Source organism: Scomber scombrus, chromosome 21 (assembly GCF_963691925.1).
Source record: "Scomber scombrus chromosome 21, fScoSco1.1, whole genome shotgun sequence".
In the NCBI taxonomy this organism is placed as follows: domain Eukaryota; kingdom Metazoa; phylum Chordata; class Actinopteri; order Scombriformes; family Scombridae; genus Scomber; species Scomber scombrus.
The window spans coordinates 12602441-12625192 of NC_084990.1; the positions used below are offsets into that span (position 1 = coordinate 12602441).

The following is a 22752-nucleotide window of genomic DNA, read 5'->3' on the forward strand; positions in this document are numbered from 1 at the left end:
TGCAGGGTGACTAACCTTGAGACACTTAGAGTGATCATCATCAACAGACTTTGGACAAACACAGGAGTCAGTAAACATCTACATATGCAAGACACTAGTAACACACATGCTCAATTCAAGTTTTAGTTTACCAGTTTCCCCACTTTGCCCTGTAGGAAGACCTTTGACCCAGAGTCCTGCCTCAGGCTGACTCCTGATGTTCGCTTCCTCAGGTGCAATCTCAGGTACACCCACATTCAGTGTTTCTTCAGGGATGAGGCTCCCAGTACTTTTACCAGCCACTGTTTCAGGAACAACTTTGGTTTTCAGGGATTTGGTGTTTTCAGGTGCAGCATCATCTTCACTGTTGCCACCTTCCCCCAAAGGAACGTCGGTCTCTGCCCCTTTTTGCTCAGGCATAGCACTTCCTGTCACATAACCTAGACGCCATACATTATAGTATATTTATATTTATTTTGCTAAATCATTACTGCTAATATCCCCATGTAAAACAACATTAAAAGCCTTCAAATCAAATATCTTTGTTCTCACTCAATAATTTAGTTTAAGTGCATTTACAGTATGCATCTACAGTGAAACCACAAAGTGCATATTCAAAAGCAACATATTAAGAAACAGTAAATTGACATATTGACTTGTATTCATTGAGAGGCTACTTCACATTCTTGTACTGGAAACAGACAAAGCTATATGCTGTTGATGACAGTTTTAGTCACAATGCAAATGACCAAAAACTGCCACTGAACAGTCATCGGCAGCAGCTTGTACCAACACTGCCTCAGGTTTGTGAGGACACTGTGGTAACAGTGTCCTCACAAACCTGAGCATACAGAAGACAATTCATTCTTCCAAAACATGCGTAGCAATGCAGGCTCAATACAAAGTCTATCAATACTGGTTACTCAATAAGTGGATATCAAAGGTGAATATTACTGCCAAAATTTCTACACACCCATTAGACTTTTTTTTACACTTTACAATTCTGCCTAAAATAAATAAACAAATTCAAATGACTTCAGATGTCGTAAAGTGTTGATATCTAACTCTTTAAGACACAGAGAACTACAAAATCCATCAAAATTCCAAACTTAAAAATAACAATCACAATTTGTTTAAACAGCAAAACTACACTGCCCTGAATGGATTTGTACTCACCTTGTTTGTTATTAGATTAAACACAAATTACTAGGAACATGCTAATATACATGGGAATACAAAGCTGGAAAAATAGAGTTTACACCTGTAGTGAAGACAATAATTAATTGCACCTCTGGAAACAAAGATTTCATTGTAGTTTGGACTTACTACATATTTATTGATTTACTTATATTAAATACCATTATAGTTACTATGGTGCACTCACAGATATTTCTCTGTTAAATATACACTAAATACAGTACATGACTTTATCTAACAAAGCCAATAATGTTTCTATATGAAGGCAATCACTTGAGAGGCATTTCAATCCACAGATGATTTAAAAATTATTTGATTTTGATGGGATGCCTTCCAGTAACAAGATGAAATCAAAGCTCCACAGATACTTTTAATAGCTGTTAGTATACGCTAAACGTGTAACCACTGGTTTGTTCTGGTTTTTTTTCCCTCTAAAAAAGCTCAGGTTTAGGGTTCTAATTTAGGGTACTTGCCTTCAGGGAAGACTGCTTCCGGCTCTGGTGCTTGGTTACTCTGGGGAACCAGTGGTGCAGGTCCAGATGTGACTGCCTTCAGACTCTTGCCCTTTGGATTGATGAATGCTGGTTCAGGTGTGGCTTCAGGTGCAGGTTCAGGTGCAGGTGTTGGGTCTTGGCCTTGAGGTAACACTGGTAACGGTTCTGGTGTAGCTTGAGGGATTATTGGCGCTGGTTTGTAGCTTTTTCCTTGTGGCACAGGTGAAGGCAGTTTTTGATATTTCTCTTGTGTTACCATAACGAGGATACCACTGGTTGGCTCTGGGGAAGCAGGTACTAGTCCTGGAGTAATTGCTTGTTGAGGTACAACATCCTCCACTGGTGCTGCACTCGGCTGCTCAGGAGCAGGAACTTCACCTTTAAGGCCCTTTCCATTGGGGACACTTGCACCCTTTGTGCCCTTCCCATTTGGCACCATGCCGTAACCTGAGAACCAAATAGAGATATGAGGTCATCTTTTAATGGAGAACCACTCAGGACATCAATTAATATATGAAACCAGATTTTTTTTTAAAAACAACAACATACAATCAAACATATAACACAAAATGTGCATTCAGAAGCAAAAACATCCTCAAAAATCATTAAATCATCATATGTACATTCATTTACCAAAGAACAAATGTTTCAGTACAATCATTTAGGTCAGGACAAACAAGTATTTACCAGTATTGGCTGCTTTAGCCAACTGTCCATTTGGTACACCAGCAGGGCCGCCATAGCCTGTGAAATACATTTTCTAACTGACTCAAAATCACACAATCACTGCAGAATGTCTGATTAATACAAAAAAAGGAAACTGATTAAAAAAATATTCAGTAACTTTGGTTTTTGCACATTGTAGAGAGTTTTTCAACTCACTTTGGTCCACTTTGTATACCACAAACACTGAATGAATGAAAGAACTCTCACCAGTGCCGAATGTTTTCGCACCTTGACCGGGTGAAACTGCTCCAACTCCTTTGGTAGTTTGAGGTTGTGAACCTGTGCTTGGCCCTCCGTATCCTGCAAACGATAGTTTATAAATTTTGCAATGTGATTATACTGAGACATCACAAAAAACAAAACAAAAACCAAAAAAACCTCACAAGATCAACTGAATCTCATTGAAAAATGAGATCTCATTGAAAAATGAGATTCAGAGCTAACTCATGAATCCCTCTTCTTAAATATTAGAAATAAATTTGACATTGAGTAGCTGGAGCGTACCATTCGGTTTACTTCCATATCCAGCAGGTGCAGCTCCACTTTTAACTCCATGACCTTATGAGAAAACATATAAAGAAATAAGTGAAGATGGTAGTAATGGTATTAAACTATGTTTTACTGTGTAAAGTGCATATTAACAGGATGTCACCATTGGGTTTGGCTGCATATCCGTTGGGAGCTCCGGCTCCAGCTCCATAACCTCGGGTCAAACATAACAAGCACATGAATGCACCATCACACACAGACATTCTTGTGTATGAGAAACATTTGCAGCACTATAGATAACACTAAATATTGATTTACCATTGGGTTTAGCTCCATATCCATTGGAAACAGCCCCATTTCCATAACCTTCAGATTACAAATACATCATGACAAAAAGTTTCATTTTAATATGTGAATGTTTCATTGTTTGTAAAAATGGATTTTGTGACATGTTTTCACAGTAAAAGTTGTACCTGGTTGGGGTTTCATAGTACCTCCTCTGTTGCCTCCATATCCTGTGAAGTATTCATGGAAGAAAAACTGTTTTATAATCTGATGGAGATGTCATCAAAAGAAAACAGCATTTTGAATTACAAATAGATTTTTTTTTTTAAGTGACAGTCTTACCATTGGGTTTGGCACCATATCCATTTGGAATACCGCCATACCCTAAAAATATTAAATTAGAGTACAGAGAAATCAGAATTTATGGCAACACTTTATTCTGTGCTTCACATAAACAGATCCACTGATAGTTAGAGAAGTAGTTTACAGTCTAAAATTGACTAAATATACAATACAATTCTGTTAACACATTAATACAAATACTTAAATCCAACAGTCATTTTCTAACATTTCCAGGCAAGCATGCAACATAAGTTATTTAATGACATTTTTTTGTTTATATTTTTCCATCTCACATTCCCTCCTGATTCAAAGCGTGGTAACTGCTATAAATAATTTTCAAAAGTAATGACCTTAACTGGCAAAGTGCTAGGAAGCTAATTCTGTATGTTTTTCCAGAAATGTGGCCACACACTTACCTGGTTTTGCTTGCCTGGTAGCTCCACCGTTGGGGTATCCATAACCTAAACAGTATCAAAAATAGCAAGAGTAATTAACCTCATACTAGACATGTAATATGATTAAGAATAATGGATATAATGAATGTTGACCCACCATTTGGCATTGCTCCATTCCCATTAGGTACTCTGGCTCCAGCATAACCTTTACATTTGAAAACATATTGATTAAAAGAGGTATGACAATTGTTTTTATTTGATGTGATACATAGCATTGGACAATATCTAGAGATTTACCATTGGGTTTTGCACCTTGTCCATTGGGCACACCAGCCACAGTACTGTAGCCTGAAGTTGTAATCATATGTTTTGAGTTCAGAGGATTGTAATTGTTTAACATGTAATCTAAAAAAATTAAGATCACCAGAATTGTAAATATACAGTTAGGTATAAATAAAGGTAATAAATATTTGGACACTCACACAAGTTTTGTTATTTTACCTGTTTACAAAAACATTCAATTTACAGCTATATAATTAATATGGGTTTAAAGTGCAGACTCTCAGTTTTAATTGATGGTATTCGCAAGGGTTTAGGAATAACAGCTCTTTAATATGTACCACCCTCTTTTTGAAGAACCATAAATAATTGGTCAACTGATTTAAAAGCTTTTTCATGGACAGGTGTGGACAATTCCTCTGTTATTCATTAATTAAGCAGCCAAAAGGTCTGGAATTGATTCCAGGTGTGGTCTTTGCATTTGGAAGTTGTTCCTACTAGCTTCAATGTTGATTTTCAATGTGCTTCTCTCTCCTATTCTTCCTCTCTCTCCTCTCTACCCCAACCGATCGAGGCAGATGGCCGCCCACTTTGAGCCTGGTTCTGCCTGAGGTTTCTTCCTGTTAAAAGGGAGTTTTTTGTTGCCACTGTCGCTAAGTGCTTGCTCATGTGGGAATGTTGGGTCTCTTTAAAATTAAAACCTGAAGAGTACGGTTTAGAACCTGCTCTATGTGTAAAGTGCCTTGAGATGACTTTGTTGTGATTTGGCGCTATACAAATAAAGATTGATTGATTTCCTGTGAAGCTACAACATACAATCAAAAGAGCTCTCAATGCAAGTGAAACAGGCCATCCTTAGGCTGCAAAAAACACAAAAATTCTGTCAGACAGATTCTCAAGAACATTAGGAGTGTCCAAATCAACAGTCTGGTATATTCTGAGGGGGAAAAATGCACTGGTGAACTCAGTAACACAAAAAGGCCTGGATGTCCATGGAAGACAGCAGTGGTGGATGATTGCAGGATCCTTTCCCTAGTTAAAAAAAGACCCTTCACAACATCCAGCCAAGTGAAGAACACTCTCCAGGAGGTAGGCATATAATTATCTAAGTCTACCATAAAGAGAAGACCTCATGAGAGCAAATACAGAGGGTTCACCTGAAGTTGCAAAGCATTCATAAACCTTAAGAATAGAAAGGCCAGATTAGATTTGCCAAAAAACATCTAAAAAGCAGCAAATCTCAGGAACAGCATTCTTTGGATAGATGTAACTCTGATCAACTTGTACCAGAATGATGGGAAGGAAAAGTTTGGACAAAGCTTGGAATGGCTCAGTCACGATACAAAGCATACCACATCATCTGCGAAAAAACAGTTGAAGGCAGTGTAATGGTTGGGCATGCATGGCTTCTGATGGCAATAGGTCACTAGTGTTTATTGATGATGTGACAGAGGACGGAAGCAGCCGCATGAATTCTGAGGTGTTATGGGGATATACTGTATGCTCAGATTCACCCAAATTCAGAAAACCACGCTTCACAGTATAGATGGAAAATGACCCAAAACATATTGTGAAGGCAACCCAGGAGTTTCTTAAAGCAAAGAAGTGGGATATCCGGCAATGGACGAGTCAATCACCTGATCTCAACCCCATCAAGCATGCATTTCACTTGCTGCAGACAAAATTTACGGCAGAGAGACCCACAAACATACAACAGCTGAGAACAGCTGCAGTAAAGGCCTGGATAAGCATCACAAAGAAGGAAACCCAGCATTTGGTGATGTTCATGGCTTCCAGACCTCAGGCAGTCATTGCTTGCAAAGGATTCTCAACAAGGTTTTAAAAAATAACTTTAAAAAAAAAAGATTATTTAGTTTGTCCAATTACTTTTGAGCCCCTGACATAAGTGGACTGTATATAAAAATGCTTACAATTCCTAACATTTTTAAACCATATTTTTGTCCAACCCCCTGAATTAAAGCTGAAAGTCTGCCCTTAATCTCATCTTGATTGTTTCATTTCAAATCCACTGTGATGGTGTACAGAGCCAAAAACTGTGTCACTGTCCAAATATTTATGGACCTAACTGTATGACAAAAAAGTGAGGATATTCTCACCTTGCTTCGGTCCCTTCATTCCTCCGTTTCCAAACCGAGGTCCCAGACCAAAGCCTGCATGGCCATAACCGCCATTGTAGCCTTGTAAATACAGTATACACATATATTAAAAATACAATTTATATTTTATTCATCATAGTATTCAGTAAAGACTGGACTGGTGTATGACTCACCTCCCATTGGCTGAGCTCCGTAACCATTACTGCCATATGCTGGAAGAACAAATTGAGACATTGTTACTGATGTTTTAGGTGGTGACTTCAATACTGTGTAATGGCCTTCACTCACCCGTCCCTTGGTTCCTGGCAAGCTGAGGTACTCCCAGACCTCTGGAGCCTCCCATCCCCACACCTGGACCTTTTATCAAAGAAATACAGATGAATCAACGCTGTGTGGAAGTGAATGTTATGATCTAAACAACAAGGTGGCAGAACATTAATACCTGCACCATAAGGTGGTCGGCCATATCCTTTCATGGGTTTACTTCCAGCTCCACCCTGGCCTGTTAAATACAGAGACGTATTCAAGTTATAGAACGATAGAACTGAGAAAAGTATCATGCCGTCCATTCCTATTTGACCAGTTTACATCTCTCACCATTTGGCCTTGCCCCATTGCCACCAGAAGGACCTGCTGTGGCCTTTTGACCTGAAGAGATAAAACATTTTTACTTACATTCAAATATGTAACACAATCTTTTAAATACATTAAAAGTTTTGCATTTGCAGACATTACCGTTGGTTTTAGCCCCATTTCCATTTGGTACACCAGGTGTAGCACCATATCCTAGCAAACAGAAGGATTAAACTTCATTTATTTAACATAAAGTAGTACTTGTTACAGCACCAACATGTACATGTACATGATTACTTTAAGCTCCTTGTTGCTCATTTGGCAGACTTTTCCTTAACCTGCGTATACATGAGAATCTGTTGATATTTTTTTAATGTTAGTCCCTTTAGAGTTTAGTATAGTTTTGGATATCATTATCAATTTTATTTGAATGCTTCAAGTACACAGTGGGAATGACTGATCCACCCAAGACTCACAGTAGCTCTGTGATTAAAGCTGGGAGGTTGGTTGTTTCTGCTCTGTGTTTGAATCTGAGCAGAGAAAACTGATTGCATGTCTGTGATAGAAAACTACTCTATTAGTTTAGCCAAGAACATGTCTGTGTGCCAACATTTAGTCAGTGTAACTTGTTGCATTTTGACAGTGAAGGTCTGAGGGTTTGTTGTACTGAGGAGACTTTAGTCCATTATGAGCCTACAGTAAATATGTGAGAACATTTTCATCACACACAGCTAGACTGCATAATGAGCATCCAGTCACTAAACATGAAGATTTAATAAAGATGCTTTAAGAACTGCCTTTTGTTGCAAATCCATTATGTGCACCACCTGCAGACAGATACAAAACGTTGGTATAAATGGTAAATGGACTGTACTTATATAGTGCCGTTCACGACCACTCAAAGCACTTTACATTACATCTCATTCACCCATTCATACACTGATGGCAGGGGCCAACCTGCACATCAGGAGAGGAAGTCATACACCGTTGGCGCAGCAACGGGAGCAATTTGGGGTTAAGTGTCTTGCCCAAGGACACATTGACATGTGGATGGGAATCGAACCACCAATTTTCCAATTGGAGGATGACCGCTCTACCTCCTGAGCCACAGACACCCCTGATAACAAATTGAACTGAAACAAAATCAACAATTTTCTTACAGCTTCAGAAATTGTCGTTAAATTACTTTTTTTTCTGCATCTAAAATTGTTATTTTTTTTTTTTTTTTTTTACATTTTGTTAATTTACATTTTTGTAGTGATTCATCTATAAATCAGAAAAAAAAAATCTATAATCTGTAATGAAAAATAGTTGTTGATTGCAGCCCAGCCTAACCCTAACATTTGTTATTGAACAAAGAGCATTATTAGTTTTCACTCACCATTGGGTTTAGCTCCATTCCCGCCAGCTGCTGCACCATAACCTAAAAGCCGAAAAAAGAATCGAACAAGAGACTCATTAGCTTTGCTGTTTGAGATTGCAGCAGTACTATAAAACCTCAAACAGATCCATTGTACCGCAAACTTTAATGTAAGGCAAGGCAAGGCAGGTTTATCTGTATAGCACATTTAAAAAACAAGGCAATTCAAAGAGCTTTACATAAAAAAACTATACATTTGACATGGAAGATTCTACATCAGTATTAACTCCATAGCCTTAAATGACAAAATATTTGCATATTTCTCATATTAATCAGCTCTGAGTTTACAGAAATAAGCAACAGGATTTGTTCAAATATCATGAAAAAAGATATGAGGTGAATTTACCTTTCATCCCTACTCCCTTTGTCCCACCAGCAGGTGCACCATAGCCTTAAAAAGATTGTGTATGGTAAGAAATGTTGTATGTAAAGAGTTTAAGCTCTAAATTTGTTCTAGATAGCATGGAAAGAGATTCACCATTAGATTTTCCTCCATTTGCACTTGGAACACCAGCTGCTGGCCCATTACATGAGTGCAAACATCAAGAAAATGATTGAAAATCATGTCACCCAGTCAAGCAAATTTATTTTTAAGTTGACATCCTGTAATCACTGACATATTCCTTTTGTTGGGTATGCACTGTATCCATTCTGTGCTTTACATAAAAAACTATACATTTGACATGCAGGATTCTACTTCAGTACTAACTCTTATTTTCCTGTGCATTTGGCTTTTTCCCCTAGAAGACCAAAATGTAGAGAAACTAGTAAATAAAATAATAACTTGCCATTCAAATGTCCTTTGTTTCCATTGGGTGCCACAGCAGCAGGAGCCCCATAACCTAGAGGTTAAATGTATACTTTGATGCTTATATAGCATAGAAATTATTATATGATTAAATTGAATACATATGCATATCAATCCCAAATATAACATCACATCTGAAATACCATTGCCTTTAGTTCCTTGTCCACCGTATGCACCAGCTTGAGCACTGTAGCCTGCAACGAAAGACATTTTAAACTAAATGGTTTTGTTATGTGCGTGATAGAGTATGTATCTGTCCTCAGTGAGAAAATGTGTCATACCATTGCCTTTCATTTGTTGTCCATTGGTTGGGCCGGCTTTAACACCATATCCTGCAACATTGTTATTATATTATAGCAATCAATCGTCAAGTCGCATTAGAGTTATTTCTACCATGGAGGCAAACTGTAAAATGTGACATCTACCATTAGATTTAGCCCCATTTCCACTGGGTCCAACTGCTGGATTTCCTCCTAGATCAGAAAAAAACAATGCATATGGAGATTTGAAGATGATTAGTGGAAAACAGCGATCCTGACAACCAATAGTTTATTAACAATATAACATAATCCTGCTGTTTTTTTTATAATAAAGTGCAGGACTGAAAGGCAAAGTTTTAAGGACAGGTTCATCATTTTTCCAAGTCTGTTTTAACAGCAGTCAGGTGTCCAAAGAAATTCAGAAATAGCGCATTTCTGGTGTCTGTCTGTATGTGTGTGCATACTATATCCCAAACACTCACTGCTTTTCCAACATATGACTAAATACACAGTTTCTGTGGTGTATTGTCCCTCTCCTCAAACCTTTGAAGCTCTATCATAAGCTTTGTTTCTTTGAGGATTAGGGATTGCGTCGTAGTGAGAAATCTTTACGAACATTTTGATGCCTTCATTTCAGCCAGTTGTGACTAATTTAATCCAACCTGATAACATCCACTTCTCTTAATGAACGAGGAAGTAACTAACTTTTAACATCCCATTTTTAAGACTATTTGCTGAGCATCAGTTTAGTGGAAGAACAGAGACTGAAACTCTTGCTTTTGCTGTCATCTGTTGTATGAAGTTTTCAGGACCATCATCATGTCAACTCAAAACCATTCTGAATGTAAGCTGTAAAAAAAAAAAAAAAAAAAAAAAGGGAATATTGTGGGCTATGTTCATCCTTCTCTCTCACTTGAGAACAATGTTCTAACCTAAAACTGCTGATAGAATAAATACTGAAAGTGTTTTAGCTGTCAATGGTCCAGATTTGGAATACCTACCTTGTGGTTTCCCACCTTGTCCATTAGTCACACCTGCAGCTGCTCCATAGCCTTAAATGACAAAATGGAAAAACGATTTAAAAAAAATAAAATGTGTATATATATATATATATATTTATTTAATACAAATAAAAAAATATATATCTTTACATATTTCTCATATTAATCAGATAAGCTACAGGATTTGTTTAAATATCATGAACAAAGATATGAGGTGAATTTACCTTTCATCCCTACTCCCTTTGTCCCACCAGCAGGTGCACCAAAGCCTTAAATAGATTGTATATGGTAAGAAATGTTGTATGTAAAGAGGTTAAGCTCTAAATTTGTTCTAGATAGCATGGAAAGAGATTTACCATCAGATTTTCCTCCATTTGCACTTGGAACACCAGCTGCTGGCCCATTACCTGAGTGCAAACATCAGGAAAATGATTGAAAATCATGTCACCCAGTCACGCAAATTTATTTTTAAGTTGACATCCTGTAATCACTGACCTACTCCTTTTGTTGGGTATGCACTGTATCCATTCTGTGCTTTACATAAAAAACTATACATTTGACATGCAGGATTCTACTTCAGTACTAACTCTTATTTTCCTGTGCGTTTGGCTGTTTTCCCCTAGAAGACCAAAATGTAGAGAAACTAGTAAAAAAAATAATAACTTGCCATTCAAATGTCCTTTGTTTCCATTGGGTGCCACAGCAGCAGGAGCTCCATAACCTAGAGGTTAAATGTATACTTTGATGCTTATATAGCATAGAAATTATTATATGATTAAATTGAATACATATGCATATCAACCCCAAATATAACATCACATCTGAAATACCATTGCCTTTAGTTCCTTGTCCACCGTATGCACCAGCTTGAGCACTGTAGCCTGCAACGAAAGACATTTTAAACTAAATGGTTTTGTTATGTGCGTGATAGAGTATGTATCTGTCCTCAGTGAGAAAATGTGTCATACCATTGCCTTTCATTTGTTGTCCATTGGTTGGGCCGGCTTTAACACCATATCCTGCAACATTGTTATTATATTATAGCAATCAATCGTTAAGTCGCATTAGAGTTATTTCTACAATGGAGGCAAACTGTAAAATGTGACATCTACCATTAGATTTAGCCCCATTTCCACTGGGTCCAACTGCTGGATTTCCTCCTAGATCAGAAAAAAACAATGCATATGGAGATTTGAAGATGATTAGTGGAAAACAGCGATCCTGACAACCAATAGTTTATTAACAATATAACATAATCCTGCTGTTTTTTTTATAATAAAGAACAGGACTCAAAGGCAAAGTTTTAAGGACAGGTTCATCATCATCAGGTTTCCAGTCTGTTTTAACAGCAGTCAGGTGTCAAACACTCACTGCTTTACCAACATATGACTAAATACACAGTTTCTGTGGTGTATTGTCCCTCTCCTCAAACCTTTGAAGCTCTACCATAAGCTTTGTTTCTTTGAGGATTAGGGATTGTGTCGTAGTGAGAAATCTTTACGAACATTTTGATGCCTTCATTTCAGCCAGTTGTGACTAATTTAATCCAACCTGATAACATCCACTTCTCTTAATGAATGAGGAAGTACAGTATCTCACAAAAGTGAGTACACCTCTCACATTTTTGCAAATATTTTATTATATCTTTTCATGGGACAACACTATAGAAATGAAACTTTGGTATAACTTAAAGTAGTGAGTGTACAACTTGTATAGCAGTATAGATTTACTGTCCTCTGAAAATAACTCAACACACAGCCATTAATGTCTAAACAGCTGGCAACACAAGTGAGTACACCTCACAGTGAACATGTCCAAATTGTGCCCAATTGTGTTGTTGTCCCTCCCTGTTGTCATGTGACTTGTTAGTGTTACAAGGTTTCGGGTGTGAATGGGGAGCAGGGCTGTTAAATTTGGTGTTTTCGCTCTCATACTCTCATACTCTCATACTCTCATACTGGTCACTGGATATTAAACATGGCGCCTCATGGCAAAGAACTCTCTGAGGATCTGAAAAATGTAATTGTTGCTCTTCATAAAGATGGCCTAGGCTATAAGAAGATTGCTAACACCCTGAAACAGAGCTACAGCACGGTGGCCAAGATCATACAGAGGTTTTCCAGGACATCTTCCACTCGGAACAGGCCTCGCCAGGGTCGACCAAAGAAGTTGAGTCCACGTGTTCAGCGTCATATCCAGAGGTTGGCTTCAAAAAATAGACGAATGAGTGCTGCCTGCACTGCTGCAGAGGTTGAAGAGGTGGGGGGTCAGCCTGTCAGTGCTCAGACCATACGACGCACACTGCATCAAATTGGTCTACATGGCCGTCGTCCCAGAAGGAAGCCTCTTCTGAAGCTGATGCACAAGAAAGCCCGCAAACAGTTTGCTGAAGACAAGCAGTCCAAGGACATGGATTACTGGTACCATGTCCTATGGTCTGATGAAACCAAGATAAACTTGTTTGGCTCAGATGGTGTCAGCGTGTGTGGCGGCACCCTGGTGAGTAATACAAAGACAACTGTGTCTTGCCTACAGTCAAGCATGGTGATGGTAGCATCATGTTCTGGGGCTGCATGAGTGCTGCCGGCACTGGGGAGCTGCAGTTCATTGAGGGAAGCATGAATTCAAACATGTACTGTGACATTCTGAAGCAGAGCATGATCCCCTCCCTTTGGAAACTGGGCCGCAGGGCAGTTTTCCAACATGATAACGACCCCAAACACACCTCCAAGATGACAACTGCCTTGCTGAGGAAGCTGAAGGTAAAGGTGATGGACTGGCCAAGTATCTCTCCAGACTTAAACCCAATTGAGCACCTGTGGGGCATCCTCAAGCGGAAGGTGGAGGAGCGCAAGGTGTCCAACATCCACCAGCTCCGTGATGTCATCATGGAGGAGTGGAAGAGGATTCCAGTAGCAACCTGTGCAGCTCTGGTGAATTCCACCAAGAGTGTTAAAGCAGTGCTAGATAATAATGGTGGTCACACAAAATATTGATAGTTTGGGCACAATTTGGACATGTTCACTGTGAGGTGTACTCACTTGTGTTGCCAGCTGTTTAGACATTAATGGCTGTGTGTTGAGTTATTTTCAAAGGACAGTAAATCTATACTGCTATACAAGTTGTACACTCACTACTTTAAGTTATATCAAAGTTTCATTTCTATAGTGTTGTCCCATGAAAAGATATAATAAAATATTTGCAAAAATGTGAGGGGTGTACTCACTTTTGTGAGATACTGTAACTAACTTTTAACATCCCATTTTTAAGACTATTTGCTGAGCATCAGTTTAGTGGAAGAACAGAGACTGAAACTCTTGCTTTTGCTGCCATCTGTTGCATGAAGTTTTCAGGACCATCATCATGTCAACTCAAAACCATTCTGAATGTAAGCTGTAAAAAAAAAAAAAAGGAAATATTGTGGGCTATGTTCATCATTCTCTCTCACTTGAGAACAATGTTCTAACCTAAAACTGCTGATAGAATAAATACCTTGTCCATTGGTCACACCTGCAGCTGCTCCATAGCCTTAAATGACAAAATGGAAAAACTATTTAAAAAAAATAAATATATAATATATATATATATAATAAAAAAAATAATATATATATTATATATATATATATATATATATATTATATATAATATATATAATATTTTTTAAATTTATTTATTTATTTTTTAAACATATTTCTCATATTAAATCAGATAAGCTACAGGATGTGTTTAAATATCATGAACAAAGATATGAGGTGAATTTACCTTTCATCCCTACTCCCTTTGTCCCACCAGCAGGTGCACCATAGCCTTAAAAAGATTGTATATGGTAAGAAATGTTGTATGTAACGAGGATACGCTTTGTTATAGATAGCATGGAAAGAGATTTACCATTAGATTGTCCTCCATTTGCACTTGGAACACCAGCTGCTGGCCCATTACCTGAGTGCAAACATCAGGAAAATGACTGAAAATCATGTCAACTAGTCATGCAAATGTATTTTTAAGTTGACATCCTGTAATCACTGACCTACTCCTTTTGTGGGGTATCCATTGTATCCATTCTGTGCACCCATTGTGTGACCCACACCTTAAACAAAATAATAGTAAATATTAATACTATTAAAAATAATAGCAAAGATATAACATTCTCAGAAACAAATTTGTGACTGGAGACATTTTCTGTTAATTTACCTTTTGACGGCATGAGCATTCTTCCGAGACCTCCACCATTCTGAGGTTTCCTTCCTAGAAAAAAAGGACATAACTGTGAACAAAGGCTTTGGCTTCAGTGAAAATATCATACATTCAATAATTCACATGTATCATTAAGTGTACAGAATGTGATGGATTCACCGTTAGGATATGGCCCCTGTCCATTGGATACTACAGGTGCAGGACCATAATCTTGGACACAACACATTTAGTGTAAAGTAATATTTTATTGATTTCAGCAATTCTCAGTAATAAAACATCACTTACACATAACTCAATACAGCTGCCTATTTAGATGCAAATACTTGAGACTACACTAAAAAGATTCACAAAAATGCTCATATCATTTTAGAAACCTGCAATATCATGAACTTGTAAGTGACTGCATGAAAACCATTGAGAGGTAGAGCAGGGGACAGAATTGTGGGTTTATATATCTTTTTGGTAACGTTTTAGTTTACGTTCCCCTATTTAGCATTGATACGCAGTAAATAAACATTAAGTAAATGGTTCATAACACATTATAATGTAGTTAGTAGTGGACAGAGGACCATTTTGAATGTTTATTAATGTACAGTATTTGTCAGCAATGTGTGAAAATGGGCAGCACAGTGGAGAAGTGGTTAGCTTTTCCCCTCACAGCAAGTGGGTTCTGGGAAGGTTAATTTATGACTCTGAATCTAAATAGGTGTGAATGGTTGTCTATCTATACTATTTGTTCTGCCTCTCACCCAATGTCAGCTAAGATTGGCTCCAGTTCTCCACAACCCTCCAGAGCAAAAGCGATAAAGAAAATAAATGGATGGATGTATTTGTCAACAATTATAACTTATTTTCTAGACATATTTTATTTTATTCATAATCTGTTTATACACCAGCTTCTACTTATGATTTATTATTTCTTTCACAGCAGATTTGTATTTTATTATCATGATATTTATATTTACGCCGCTGCCGATTGACAGTTTGTTCATGCATGGACAATAACTGTCTGTGTAAAGGGTTTTATTCTAAATTCCAGTAGCAGTAAAATTCAATATTGTGTTATTTTTCAAAAATCTGGCAACTTATGTCCAATTCAGATGTGTACACTAGTGGCTAAAGTGAAAACTATCATTCAATCCACAAAGTGAGCGTTAAATTAGGGTATACAACCTACAATTACAAGTTGTTCTGCTTTACCATCATATAATTGTTTATTATGGAATTATTTGTACAAAGTCAGTAATATATTTATTTCTAAGTCAAGGGCACAGCCAAATAAAAGAGATGTAAATGTAAACGTAAGATTCATGTCCCTTCCCAAGTCTAATAATTTTAATACCGTCCCTAAATTAGGGCTATATAGAGCTTTATTAAGTTAAGTCTTGTGGTGAGTCAGAACATTTTTTGGGAAAAGGTGAACCCAAATTTTAAAGAAGTCAATGGAGTGACTGTGTACAAGCAGTAAAACCATTCTCTTCCCTTCTCACAGCGGGATGTTAAATTTAGACTGCTGATGCCACCGAAGCTGAGCTGCCTTTGATTTCACAAAACTGAGGCAGCCGCTAAAGAGAAAACAGAATATATAGCTGCTTCGCATCATCTCAAGAAAACTTGGTAGAGGGCCGAACACACTTAAGAACTACACTGGGACTGTTGCCGAGACTTCAGTTTAACATGATCGTTTGAAATTTGACAGGCAAACCCGAGCACCTGAAAGACATTTGTCTCATCTCCTCTTCATCTTGAGGAGCAGGTTGTACTGTTCACTGCAATACTGGAGCATGCTGTCTTGCATTTTGGGATTGGAATTTGATTTTGGAATGCAAGAAAGCAAAAAATATATAGAGTATACAAATACATGTGTACTCTGTACATTTTTAAAATGTTTAAAACATTTGTTCCACTCATTGGGATGTTTAATAATTTATCTCTTTTCAAATCATTCAAATTCTGGCTGCACCTTGAATAGGTTTATATATGGATCATGTGTAATTTCAAAGCATTCAAAAGCAATATGTTGTAAACCATCACTCAAGACAAAATATTTTACACATGCTAAGATACTTAGACCTCATAAGCATGCAGCAATCAGTGCACGACATAACCTCGTCTAGTTGAAAAAAAGATAACATCAAATTAAAGCAGTTTCAGGTTTAAATATTCAGTATTTTTGGCCTATTTTTACTATTGCGTCTTGCAATTTTTCACTACACTAGAAAATATTTCTGTTGAGATCAAATCATGAATCATGTTTCTCAACAGGCATTAAGACTTTGAACTACAGATTTCATTGCAGAAAGCAGTTCCTCATCACCAGACAACAGCATCATCACACTTGTTGTCACATGTCAGCTTATAACTATTTCACATTGCAACTTTTTTCACTCCTCAACAGCAGACCACAAAGACACATAACCGACCATAAAGATCCCACAGAACACAGAAGGTAGACATTAATTACCCTACACAGTGAACTATGAGGCAGAATTTCTTCAGGAAAATACTGAATCTATTTCAGCTTTCCTCATTTTCTATCCCAATATTTTTTGCATTAATTCTAATGAAACATGTAATTGCCCTTCCTTTACACAATGTGGCCTCACAAATTAATCTAAATCTAATTTAAAACATCAAGACAACTTAATTTGACCACTGATCTGATAATTATCACATTATTTCTGAGCTCAGACTCTCAGCTGTGGCCTTCACCTCTGCACTTCACACTCACCCCCTGTATGTGCTGTCTGCGCCAGCCAAAGGACCACCGCACTCCGAAGAAGTAATTGTCCAAACATGGTGAACCTGAAGGGGAAAAAAAGACCAGAATATTTTACACCCAGCAGGAGAATGAAGAGGGTGAAGCAGAAGTTCTGGACTGGGCAACCTACCCTGATTGTGAGGGTCTAATATACACTCTGGTCTGAGGTGCCCCTCCTCTCAACACCTCATCTTGTCCTGCAGAAGCTCCTGTTCTCTAGACCCCCCACCCCCTTGTTAGGGGAGACACCCGAGGTGTACACACACTAACTGAATAATTGGGTACTTAAAGTACATTAGCACTTGAGAGAGAGATGGAGAAGCAAAGAGAGGGAGTTCACCAGATTGGACATTGACTGATGAAGTCTGGATGGTGCATCATCACACAAGCTGGATTAAAGGACCATACAGTTGTTTGCACATATACTACATATATGTAGTTTAAATAGTTTGTACAGACAATAAAAGTATATTTTCACAAGTGTATTCTTCAAACAATAAATGCAGCTTAATTGATTATTTTAAATCATATTGGAAGCACAAAGCATGAAATGTGTTCAAAAAACATAGAAATGGATGAAAGGATGAGGAGAAAATTTCTTTCACATAAAAAAATCAAACATACTGTAAACCAGAAAAACAACCATAACAGGGGGAAAAAAAATCAAAACAGTCCAGACCATGGAAAGACATACAGCAGACAGGTTAAAGTAAATATACGTTAAATAAATAATTGCACCAATATATCTCTTAAAATGACTGTACGTCAGTGACAGAACACAACAAAACTAAAAATATACATGCAAAGATCTGAATAGGCCAAAGTAAGTCCAATATTTGGTTTTAAATATATATATTTTTTACTGGCACTTTGGTCAAATCTTTCCGTACATTTAAAAAAAAAAAAAACCCTCACTATTAGCTGTCTGGTAAAGTGTACATCTGTGTTTTACAGAAAGACTTTATAAATGGACTTTATGATTGGAATGACATCAGCTAAAGACGCAGAGCGTCCATACAATGAGTGATATGATGGAAACCGTTAGTGGACTCTTTAGTCTCCATGGTCTCGGCACACACACAGTACTTGCAGGTAAGACTGGCCCCTTGTATATTTAAAGAAAAAAGCGAGTAAAAAGAGAAAGATATCTCACCTTTCACATAGATTCCTCACCTAAAGTCCAAATCCTGTTCTTATAGGGTCAAGGAGAGGTTAATGTCTCACCTCCTAGCCCACCCAGACCTCTCACATACTTGGCTTCTCAACAAACTCAGTCAACACCTCTGACAAACCATCTGTTTAACTTTTCACCACATGGCAACAAATCATTCTTCACTTCATCGCTGATCTTTCAGCTTCTGATTTCTTGGAAATATTTAAGTAGTCATAGTTAGCATCTAATACTTAAAAGATTAAAGAAATCCTCATGGGAAAATGATGCAGACAGTCTCCTGTGTGTTGACTTTTCTACTTTTATGTTCCTGTGAAGACAATGTGACATTTACTGTCTACCAAATTGGGTATATGCCTAAATAAGACCATGCAAGCCAGCAGCATGGCTCTAATGGCAATGGCATTTGGTAGACACATTGGCCCCAGGATGACTTAACTTTGGTGAGCCATTAACCTTTACTCAAGTGCCATTATCAGGGTACATTTTAAATATGAATTACTGACATTCAGCATGAATACTTTGTGTTTGGTGCTAATTAGCAAATGTTAGCATGCTAACATGTCAAACTAAGACGCTGAACATGATAAACATTACATCTGCTAAACTTCAGTATATTAGCATGTTGTTGTGATCAAGTGTGCATGCTGATGTTAGCATCTTGTTATACCATCACTCATTTTATACTTTATTTAGCTGATGTGAAAAATACGCTAAAACGTTGTCTCTTTACGCTTTGATTGGCTCTTTTTCTTGTTTTTACAAATGGAAATTTCTTGTTATAAATCAATTACCAACTGATGTTAATAGAAATATATATATTTTTTAATGAGATACATTCATTTTGATGAAAGCATTTTGTGTTTTAACATGATAAAGTGACATGTCACTACAATAAACATTTATTGTAAAAACTGAATAGTTGATATTTGGTAATAAAGAGGACATATCTCAGAATAATATAAAAAATCTTATAACGAATATTTTTTGCCATAGTGACAGCAATATGCTGTTATTGGCATTTAGTTAAAAAAAAAAAAAAATCCAGGTGCCTTAGTAGAGCCTGACACAGATGCTTGCATGGTTGTAGACACTGTCTAAAAGTTCCTTGCCTGGAAAGAGCTTTTACAGGTAAGTAGTTTCTGGGTCTGACACCTATTCTGAGTGTTAAATGTACATCTGTGCTAAACTGTTGAAGTTTGGAAAGGTCAATTTACTCTAAAATCTTAACAGAACACATTCAATCATATTGATATATGCCTGTATAGACCTCCCACACAGAGATGTAAACATATTTTCATGATGGTTTTCAAGAAGACTGAAGACAAATAATCAGTGTCTCCCATACCTGCTCTGAATTGACATCTCGTCTTGTTCACACTGAGCACTAGAACAAACTTTTAAAAACACACAAATGACACAAACTGATACAAAGCCATATTGTGTCAGACAGCTGTTAACGCTGAAGTGGTTTAATGGCACTAGTCCATATGAGGATGTGTTGGTACACATGAGGGTTGTGTTTGGTGGTCAGGGGTTTGGTGGTCAGGATGTTAGTGTGTCGCTCTGTGTACCGTATAAAAAACGTGGGCTGAAGCCCACAGTGCGACCACTGTTTGAGAAGGATTCCTGGTATCCACAGAGCCATGTCTGCGATGTGTATTCCTGCCCAGATGAGTGCAGCTGTTATTAGGAGGCTGGCCAACAGGGCTCTGACTCAGTGTTTGGTTGACATCCAGTGGACTCCAACTGTTGAGTGTGAAAATGATGTGTATTGTGCAACAATATAGCAGATTTCTATGCAATATTCTTAAATTTGACTTCAAGAGAGGGCCTGTCTAATTGCTTTGGATACATAGTATATTTATGATATGTTGCCACATGAATATGTTGAGCCAAAGGAGAGTTATAATCTAAAATGAGTTGTGGAACATACTTTATTTCTGTATTGAAAGCTTTTGTTCCTTTAATGATTTACTTTATATTGATGTCTAGACTATTGTTATACAAATAAATAAATAAATAAATACTATTTACATTTTTTCTGTTGCCGCTCCTAAATTATGGAACGAGCTTCCTTTTAACATTAGACAAGCCTCCTCACTGTCCATTTTTAAAACTCGTCTTAAAACCCATTTTTATTCCTTGGCTTTCAACCATGCATGAGACTCTGCTCCTGTTTTAGTGTTTTATGGTTTGTTTTTAGTTATTGTTTTTAATTAGTTTTAAAAACAATAAACGATTATTTTAATATTTATTTCTTGTTAATTGTTTTATGTTCCTGTGTTGTTTTATCTATTTGTGTACAGCACCTCGTTTCAGCTGTGGTTGTTTTAAAGTGCTTTATAAATAAAGTTGAGTTGAGTTTTAAAATTTAGAATTTCCACCTATATATTTAACCTTGTATTTAAAAAAAATAAATAAATCATGTGAATTGTCATTGGCAAGAAAGGTTTATGTAATGCCTCTCTTCTCTGGGTGCTCCCTGCAGCAGTCTCAGGCACAACTGGAGGCCACAGTTAACACTCTTCCTTAAAACTGTAATTTCTTCTTAAAAAAGGTGCAGTGTTTAGAATTTAGTGGCATCTAGTGGAACGGACTTGGCAGAAATTGAATATAATATTCATAAGTACTTTTAAATCAGCTTTAAATCACCTAAAAAAAATAAGAACTAGAGGAGGATTGGTGCTGGAGTTAAATGAGTTTGCTTCCGGGGCAGACTATGTTCATGGTTTCACAGGTTTATATTGTTACTACCAGTATATACATACACAGTTCATCCCCCACATTGGTCCCACATTCCAGCTTCACTGCAAGGCAATAACAAAATAATATTTTAAATGTCTACCCATTCTAGGCTTAATATATAGTCTGTTTGGTCAGAAAGTAAAACACATTATAAAAAAGGTCAGGAGAAATAGGGCATATTAAATAACTTTAACTTCAGTGCTCTGCCAGCACTATTCACACAGTCAGCAGAAGGTTATAATCACCAGTCACATTAAGGACAAAGGAGTTTGTCTGCTGGAGCTGGGTGTATTTTCCTTTCTTCTTTTTCTTTCTTTGCCACCGTCACATCTGTCACTATTTATTTCTCTGTTCCGCAATGCGACCTGTTCCTTCTCATTAGTGCACTTGTTATGGAGATAACTTGACTTGCATTTTGCAAAACCCATATCTCAGTTTAATTGGAGTTCTGTTCTGTACAGCACTCGATACATTTGTTCTGCTACTCTTTCCCCTCAGTCGCATTTTCACCGGAGGAACTTTCCCCGGAGAGTACAGTCTCCTAGCTGCATTTCCACCAGAGGAATGAGGGTCTAAATTAGTGCTTTACCCCCTTATAGACCCTTCTTGTTTGTGTGTGTGTACTGGAATTTAGGGGCAGAGTTTGTAAGGCTGACCACTTCTGATTGCTCAAACACAGACGCCACAGTTGCTTCAATTTGTGCGAGCTAAGAGTGAATGAAGAGTGGCTGTAGTGAGAACAAAACGAGTGAATGAGTGGTTATGTTCTACAGCAGAAATAAATAACCATCAAACACTCAACAGATTTACGGTGGAGACAAATGCTCGAGAGTTTCAGTATCCTCTTCTGCATTTCTCCTTTTCATTCATTCATTACATGCAACTCACGCATCAGTAAAACAAACAAGAGGACTGTATTAAGAAAGGGGCTCTAGACCCACATCATTCTGCTGTCATTTTCTCCCTTTAAAAGGAATGTCACACGCTGGTGTCTCATCAATATTAGTTTGGTTAAAACTATACTCCCCTCAGCAGAAAACAGGAAATCTGGAGCACAGATTTCTCACTGGGATTCAGTGTAATGATGAGAGTCAAAGAGTCTAGCGGAGAACTACAGCTCCACCTGATCTCAAGTAAAATCTGCTGTACAAAAGCAAAGAGGAGCACCTGCTGTAATGAAGTCCTCCTTGGTTGAAGCCAAAATGCATTTCCAGCAAACTAGATCAAACTGCTGAGCATTTTTAAAGATTTTTTTTATTTATGTTGCAAGTGCTCTACAAGGGTGCAATTTAAGTTATTCCTGTTTCCAAATGAATACAATAAATAAAAATCTCTTTACAACTGAAGCATAAGATGGAAAATTACATCAAATACATCTTAATTTGTATTGCTACATATGTATACATACAATGCATGCCTTTTTACAAAAAACCCAAAACTGCATGGCTTATGTTGATGGGCCATGCCATGACAACTTCCATAGTGGTTATTTTAAACAACATAGGTACAGCTG

At 37.4% G+C, this 22752-nt stretch overlaps 1 long non-coding RNA gene across 1 annotated transcript; it reads right to left on the reverse strand.

Annotated features, from left to right (window-relative positions):
- Positions 1-6591: 6591 nt before the first annotated feature.
- On the reverse strand, positions 6592-6944 carry LOC134003915 (uncharacterized). Its single transcript, XR_009927659.1, has 3 exons — positions 6901-6944; positions 6746-6805; positions 6592-6660 (listed from the first exon to the last, which is right to left on the reverse strand). It is a non-coding gene; the product is annotated as an uncharacterized LOC134003915 (long non-coding RNA).
- Positions 6945-22752: the final 15808 nt, after the last annotated feature.